Source organism: Mesoplodon densirostris, chromosome 4 (genome assembly GCF_025265405.1).
Source record: "Mesoplodon densirostris isolate mMesDen1 chromosome 4, mMesDen1 primary haplotype, whole genome shotgun sequence".
Classification (NCBI taxonomy): domain Eukaryota; kingdom Metazoa; phylum Chordata; class Mammalia; order Artiodactyla; family Ziphiidae; genus Mesoplodon; species Mesoplodon densirostris.
The window spans coordinates 11,030,770-11,039,191 of NC_082664.1; the positions used below are offsets into that span (position 1 = coordinate 11,030,770).

The 8,422-nt window shown below is 42.0% G+C and overlaps 1 non-coding gene across 1 annotated transcript; it reads right to left on the minus strand.

Annotated features, from left to right (window-relative positions):
- Nucleotides 1–3,421: 3,421 nt before the first annotated feature.
- Nucleotides 3,422–3,528, minus strand: LOC132490188 (U6 spliceosomal RNA). Its single transcript, XR_009532547.1, has one exon. It is a non-coding gene; the product is annotated as a U6 spliceosomal RNA (small nuclear RNA).
- Between the last annotated feature and the right edge of the window lie 4,894 nt (nucleotides 3,529–8,422).

Below are 8,422 nucleotides of genomic sequence, written 5' to 3' on the forward strand. Positions count from 1 at the left end.
GCCGAAATGTGGCACAGAGCTGTGAAGTGAGAAAATGCTGTTGGAAAAATGGCGCCAATAGACTTGCTCAATGCAGGGTTGCCACAGTTAAACCAGGTGTGCCTGTATCCCTATCTCTATCTCTATACCCAAATCTGTCCCATAGGGAAACACAAGTATTCATTCATTTCTATTTTTTTTTCTTTTTTGTTTTAGGATTCCATAAACCATTCATGCCCGTGTAAAATTTTAAACTCTAGAGGATGGTGTAAGTAAGGAGTGAAAATCTTCCCTTCCTATTTAATGCTTTAAAAAAATTTTTTATTGGAGTATAGTTGGTTTAAAATACTGTGTTAGTTTCAGGTGTACAACACAGTGATTCAGTTATACATATACATATATTCATTCTTTTTCAGATTCCTTTCCCATATAGGTTATTATACTATATAGAGTTCCCTGTGCAGGGTCCTTGTTTGTTATCTATTTTCTATATAGTAGTGTGTGTATGTTAATCCCAAGTTCCTAATTTATCCCTCCCCGTCATGTTCCCCCTCTGGTAAGTTTTTTTTTGAAATCTGTGAGTCTGTCTCTGTTTTGTAAATAAGTTCATTTATATCATTTTTTAAAAAATTAGATTCCACATATGAGTGATATCATGTGATATTTGTCTTTCTCTGTCTGACTTACTTAGTATGATAATCCCTAGGTCCATCCACATTGCTGCAAATAGCATTATTTCATTCTTTTTTATGGCTGAGTAATATTCCATTTTATATATGTACCACATCTTCTTTATCCATTCCTCTGTTGGTGGACATTTAGGTTGCTTCCCTGTCTTCTTGGCTATTGTAAACTGTGCTGCAATGAACATTGGGGTGCGTGTATCTTTTTGCATTATCATTTTCTCTGGATATATGCCCAGGAGTGGGATTGCTGTATCAGATGGTAGTTCTATTTTTAGTTTTTTAAGGAACATTTAATGCTTTTCTTGAGGGAGAACCACTGTTTAAAGTTTGGAAGTCCCAGGCCATCTCTCTCTCTCTCTCTCTGAACGGGTATGTGTGTTTTCATTAAACAATGCATCGTGAACAACTCATGAACTTCTCCATGTGTCATGTAGATCAGTCTCCTGCTCTCAGTGGGAACCAGTGTGCCTGATTTCTTGACCTATCTCCTTATTGCTACTTAGGAAGCCATCTCTGACCTTTAACTGTCACAGCTGACACTCACAGACCACTGTGCAAGGCTCCTATTTGCCCTTCCCCCTGGGGGACAGGATCCTGCAGGAGGAGTTGCTGACTAGTCACACTGCCCCCCTGCAGGTGTCAGTCTTAGCTGTGCCAGGCTGAGAGGTGGGGGTGACGATAGCCTGGCACAGCCTGTCTCTCTCTAATAGAGAGGTTGGCATGTTTTTTACTGCTCGTTGGCATTTCTTCTCTCTTACATGAATTGCCTGTTCATACCCTTCCCCATTTTTTGATGGGACAGTTGGCCCTTTACTGTCAGAGCTTTAAGCCAGTCAGGGCAACCTCTGGCCTTTATGTGTGTTCCAAATATTTTCTCTCAAGCTGTCATTTGTATTTCCACTTTATCTGTGGTCTTTTGCTGTATAGAACGTTTACTCTTTATGGAGTAAAATTTGTGAATCTGTTTCTCAAAGGCTTCCGGATTCTGTCTTGCTTAGAAGGGCCTGCTGTACTCCAAGATTATGACACTAGTTGCCTGTACTTTTTTCTAGTACTTTTATATATTTTGATTGATTGCAGGTTGGTCTTTAATCCATCTGGAATTTATTTTAGGGTGATGTAAGAGTTTACTTTTACATTTTTCAAAGTAATAGCCAGTTGTTTCAATGCTATTTACTATATAATCAATCACCCCCCACCACTGATTTGTAATATAGCGTTATCTCTATTTTTCTGTGACATCCTATCTCTATCTATCTATCTATCTCTCTATCTATCATTTCCCCCTTGGTTGTGTTCCATTGGTTCATTTGTCTGTTACCATGTTGTGTAACTAGCCTAGTTTTATGGTACCTCTTAATATCTGATGGGGTAAGATCTTGTTCTCCTCCATTAGTTTTTTTCCCTCCATAAATTTAGCAGCTAATTTTGTTTTGCCATTTAATTTTTAAATCCCAGAGAAGTAAATATCTGTTGGTATTTTGATTGGAATCACACTGAACTTTATAGATTAATTTGCAGAGAATGCATCTTTACAATATTATCACCATCCAGGAATATGGGTGTATCAGTTACCTCTTGCTGTCTAACAAAGCATCCCGAAACTCAGTGGGCTTAAAACACATCTATTTATTATTGGTCACAAGTCCATAAGTTGGCTGGACATGGCAGATCTGGGCTGGGCTTGTCTGGGTAGCTCCCCTCCAAGTTACAGATACATCTGGTTGGGCGTAGCTCCTCACTGAAGTTGGGGCTTAGGTTGGCTCCCTTTTTATTCCTTTTGGGCATCAGGTCTGAGATAAGCTTCTTTCATGGAAATGGGAGAGATGCAGGAAAGCAAGCAGAAGTCTCTTAAGACCTAGGCTCCAAATTGCACACTGCTACTTCTGCTTACATGCTGTTGGCCAAAGTAAGTCACATGGTTTAGCCTAGACTCAAGGGATGGAGGAATATACTCTGCCCACAAGGAGGCCAAGGTAAGGAATGGATTCAGACAGAGATGAAGAATTGGGGCCAGTAATGCAGTTGACCTCAGGGTATACCTTGTATTTAGCTAGTTCTTCTTTTTTGTTTTTTAGTAAAGTTTTATGGTGTTTTGCATATAAATTGCACAATGCTCATTAGGTTTATTCCTAGGTATTTTACAGTTCTCATTGTGTTAGTGAGATCTTTTTTCCATTACACATTACAATCGTTTTTTTTTTTTTTTTTTTTTTTTTGCCTACAGAGAAATAATTGATTTTTGTTTTTTTATATCATATCCAACCACTTTATCAAACTCTTACTGGTTCAGCATGATATTCAGTGGATTTACTAGGTGGATAATCATATTATCTGAAACTATAATAGTTTTGCCTGTTCTTTTCCTATATTTGTTTCTCTTATTTCTTTTCCTTACCTTATTGCATGCACCAAGTCCTCCAGAAAATAGTGAATGTAGTGGTGTTGGTGGCAGGCATCCTTGTTTCCTTCTTTAAAGGGATTGCTACTGGGTTCCAGTGACAAATATTATATTTGCTATTGGTTGTTCCATGACAAATAATGGTAAATACTTAAAGTGAAGATAGGCCTCCTTCTAGTAAATTAAAAAGTTTCAAAGTCAGTGTGAGGAAGGTACATCCATGCAGTAATGAATTGTTAGTTTGCAATCTTTTGGCTGCAAGAAACAGACATCAACTCAACCTACCTTAATTTAAAACAAAAAATGGCACTTATTATATGGATGTAGGGCAGGACCACAGGTAAGCTTTTTTTTTTTTAATATGGAATGCTTCACAAATTTGCATGTCATCCTTGTGCAGGGGTCACGCTAATCTTCTCTGTATTGTTCCACTTTTAGTATATGTGCTGCCAAAGTGAGCACAGAGCTAAGCTTGATGAAGGCCTTAGAAGGTCACTCAGATTCTCCCTTCATCTCTCATCTCCATTCCTTTTTGTGTCTCTGCTTTATTTTTATGTGTCTGCAGACCTACGTTCTCTGTTCCCCATGTCATAGGGCAAACCATGATTACCAGCCACATGAACAAGGTCTCATTCCTTCTTTCTCTGTCTCTCATCACTCTCTCTATTTCTCCATGAGTCAACTCCAGATTCTAAGGAAAGGAACTCTGATCAGCCCTAAATGAGTTGGATGTGCTCCCCCCCCCCCAAAAAAAAATCCATGGTCAGGGCACAGAAATGCTTCATTCTACATGGTCAAGAGCATCCCCCCTCTGGATCTGGGGAGGTAAGGGGAGGTTGTTTTGGATGGACAGACATCCCATAGATGTCACTTGTACAGAGAGTGCCCCCAACGCAGTGGTAGGAGTACTGGATTTAGAGCTGAGAGACTTCAAGCCACAGATCCTGACTCTGCTTTGGACTCTCTCTTTGACCTTGGAAACGTCAACAACCCCCAGCCCTCAGCTTCCCTATTTTTTCCAGCTTTATCGGCAAATAAAAATTGTAACTATATTTAATGTGTACAATGTAATATTTTGATATACAAATATGTTGTAAAGTAATTACGACAATCAAGCGAATTCATACATCCATCACCTCACATTGTTAACTTTTTTTTTTTTTGGTGTGGCGAGAACATATGTGATCTACTCTCTTAGCAAATTTCCAGTGCACAATACAGTATTATTCGCCACAGTCACCATGCTGTACATTAAATCTCCAGAACTTATTCATCCTGCATAACTGAAACTTTGTACCCTACGGCTAACATCTCCCCATCCCCCTCCTACCCTCAGTGCCTGGCAACCTCCATTCTACTGTCTGCTTCTATGAGTTTGACTTTTTCAAATTCCACTTCTAAGTGAAATCATGCACTATTTGTCTGTGTCTGTCCCATTTCACTAAGCATAATGTCCTTCAGGCTTATCAAGGTTGTCCTAAATGGCAGAATCTCCTTTTTTAAGGGTGAATAATATTCCATTGTATTAATATATACATACCACATTTTCTTTATCCATTGACACACACCTAGGTTGATTCCATATCTTAATTATGGTGAATAAGCATCTTCCCCCATTTTAAACATTGAATTAACAACGTCTGTGCTTCTTCCTTGCAGGGCTATTGGGAGAAAGCAATGTATTATTTAATGTGAAAGTACTTTTTGCCCCATAATTACATAATTGTATAATTGCTGTGGTGATTTCTTCTGCTGTTTTCTTCCCCTTCCTCCTTCGTCCTAAAAGATAACTTGTTTCCTCATCATTATAAAAAATGTACAGTATTATTGCCGGAAAACAAAGGGAAAGCCAGTGCCAAAAAAAAGACAATAAAACACCCTGAATCCTGCTGTCAACATTATGTCATAAACGAGTTGTAACCTCAGTTTTCTCTCCTTTTTCCTTTTTTTTTCCCTACATTCACTGTTTTTCTTTTTATTTATTCATTTATTTATTTTGACTGTGTTGGGTCTTCATTACTATGCATGGGCTTTCTCTAGTTGCAGCATGGGGGCTACTCTTCATTGTGGTGCACGGGCTTCTCATTGCAGTGGCTTCTCTTGTTGTGGAGCACGGGCTCTAGGTGTGTGGGCTTCAGTAGTTGTGGCACGTGGGCTCAGTAGTTGTGGCGCATGGGCTTAGTTGCTCCACGGCATGTGGCATCTTCCGGACCAGGGCTGGAACCCGTGTCCCCTGCATTGGCAGGCAGATTCTTAACCACTGTGCCACCAGGGAAGTCCCCATTCTCTTTTTAAAAACAAAAATAGAAGCATTCAAGGGAGGTCTTTGTCCCAAGTATTTCCTCCTCTGGGGACTGAGTGGCAGTGGCACTTGGAGGTAGAATCATTAGGAACCCAACATTTTGGAGAGAAAATGAGAGAGAAGGGTGAGGGGAAACCAGCCTGGACCTCTCACACTGCCTGTCCCCCCACTGTGGGCTTGCCTTCCTCTCTCCTTCCAGGTTCCTTCGAGGGGCCAAGGGACCACTGCTGGGTGGGGTTGGGCTGAAAGCAACACCCCTCCCGTCTCCCCCCTTCTCCTCTCTCAACATGCATCTTCTCAACCTCCCTGACCTGTGAGGCAAAACTCCACTGGCCTTCCTCTTACCTCCAGACTCTGCCATCTCTTTATGACTTTTTTCACCAAGAGCACCCACCCAATTTAATTTATCCCACTTAAACTGTACGGACATCCACTGGTGGGGAGACCCTACAGGAGTCTGGGCTTGGGCAACAAAGCCACTCCTGACTCTGCTGACGTACGTGACCTGTCAGAGGCCATGGGCCCTGCTGGTGGAGCATTATTTTGGCCTCCTTTTTAGGCTGCTGGGGAAGAGGGGGTGGGGTCCTGGGAGTGGCCAGTTGTTGGGGAGGGGGATGTGCTTTCCAGGAAGCTGGGTGGAGATTCATGCCACAAGCCTAGGAACGATACAAAGAAAAAGCACAATATGCCCATTGGTTAAAAACTTGGGCTCCTGGGTCAGTGTCTGAGTTCAGACTGGGGCCCTGAGATCATGGGAAAGTCATTTAATCTCCAAACCTCAGTTTCCTCATCTGTGAACTGGGGACGTCGAGGGTCTGATCTGGGGAAGTAACGCCCAATTTGTAGTGTTTGCCAGCTTCCACGGTATAAACACTCTCATCATGGATGATTTCAAACCACCAGCATGAAGCCAGGGAAGGCAGAGCTGGGAAGAGACTACAGCCACACACCATGATATATCATTTCCAACATACTGATACAATGTTTGTCAGTAGCTCCCAAAGCATAGGTGATAGTAAAATGTAGTAAAATAATTAGGAAGTGATGAGTTTTGAGTATGTATTACCTATGCTTTTAATATAATTTACTTAATTGTAAGTTCATATACTTTAATTTTTAATAACAACTATGTTTAACAGACAACTCACAAAATTTCCAAAAATTTAACAATTTGCTCGTGAGAGTCCATAGGAGCAGACTCAGGCACAGGCATGATGGGTCGTCCCAGAGATTCAATGAAATAAGCAGAGAACTCAGCATCGTGCTTGCCGTGTCACGGGGCATCTCAAACTTTGGTGTATGTAGCCTAGTCTACAGGGCTGATGAAGGACACAGAGGCTCAAGTGAGCTGAAGTAAGATGAGCCCTGGGCCTCTGTGGTTTTTCCAAATTCCCAGGTGATTTTGATATGACCTGAGTTTGAAAACCACTGGTATGTGGTGTTAGAATATGAGGGTGCCCAATAAACATTAGCTTGAACTGTACCAAATTGTCAATAACCTACTGACCTGTTCAGTTGGCAATTTCACATGATTCAGCCTAGTAACTCTTCCCTGTTCCTGATGGGAACTAATTAAGAAATTACAGAAATAGGGCTTCCCTGGTGGCGCAGTGGTTGAGAGTCCGCCTGCCGATGCAGGGGACACGGGTTCGTGCTCCGGTCCGGGAAGATCCCACATGCCGCGGAGCGGCTGGGCCCGTGAGCCATGGCCACTGAGCCTGCACGTCCGGAGCCTGTGCTCCGCAACAGGAGAGGCCACAACAGTGAGAGGCCCGCATACCACAAAAGTAAAAAAATTAAAAAATTAAAAAAAAAGAAATTACAGAAATAAAGCAGGTGGAAAATTGACATACAGATGAGGCTGATATTGAGAATGTGGCCTCCATCTATGGGCTGTTGGCTCCCTAAGACTGCACCCCGGAAGGAAGCATTTCCCGGGGTGGGGGTCACAGGGCACATGGGGTTGAGTCAGAGGAGTGAAGCAGGTGGTCCCATGGGGAACTGCCCATCCTGTTAGCCAGTCCCCTTCCCAGACTCACCAGTCAGGTAGCCAGGGCTGCTCTGCCAAAAAAGAGTCAACAACTGATATGGGGCATGAAATATACCCTTTTCTCTCCTCTCCAAGATGTAGTGCAGCCTTGCTCCTCAAGATGTGGTCCATGGGCCAGCAGCATTGGACTCACCTGGGAGCTTGCTAGAAATGCACCCTGACCTGAGGCCCACAGATTCAGGTGCTAGACCCCCAGGGATGCCCGTGCACATTCACGTTCTGCTCTGGAGGAAGCAGACGACCCACATGGAAAGGAATAGGCCCTCCTGGATGGTGAGCAACGTGAGTTCCCCGCGGGTGGGGTCCGGTCTGTTTCGGTTTTGTTGTTGTTATTAACGGCTTTATTGAGGTATAGTTTACATCTTATAAAATACACCCATTTTAAGTATATGAATTATGTACTTAATTATATACTTACTATTTTTAGCATATTTACAGATTGGTGCCACCATCGCCACGATCTAATGTTAGAACATTTCCATCATCCCCAAAAGAATTCTTGTGCCCATCTGCAGTCATTCCCCATTTCTACTCCCAGCCTTAAGCAAACAGTAATCTACTTTCTATCTCTTTAGACTTTTTTGGACATTTCATATAGATGGAATCATACAATACGTATTGTTTTTTTCCCCCATCTTTAATGAGATATAATTGACCTATAACACTGTGTAAGTTTAAGGTCTACGGTGTGTTGATTTTATACATTTATGCATCGCAAAATGATTGCCCCATAGCATTAGCTAACACCTCCATCCCGACACTTAATTACCCTTACAGTTTTGTGGTGAGGTTATTTGAGATCTACTCTCACAGAAACTTTGAAATATGCAATTCAGTGTTAGCTATAGTCAGCAGGTATGTGATGCAGTGTTGTTAGCTGTAGCACATCACATACGCAGAATTTATTCATCTTATAACTGGAAGTTTGTACCTTTGACCAACATTTCTCCATCTCCCCCACCACCCAAGGCCTTGGTCTGGTTTGTTCATTGCTTTTTTTTTTT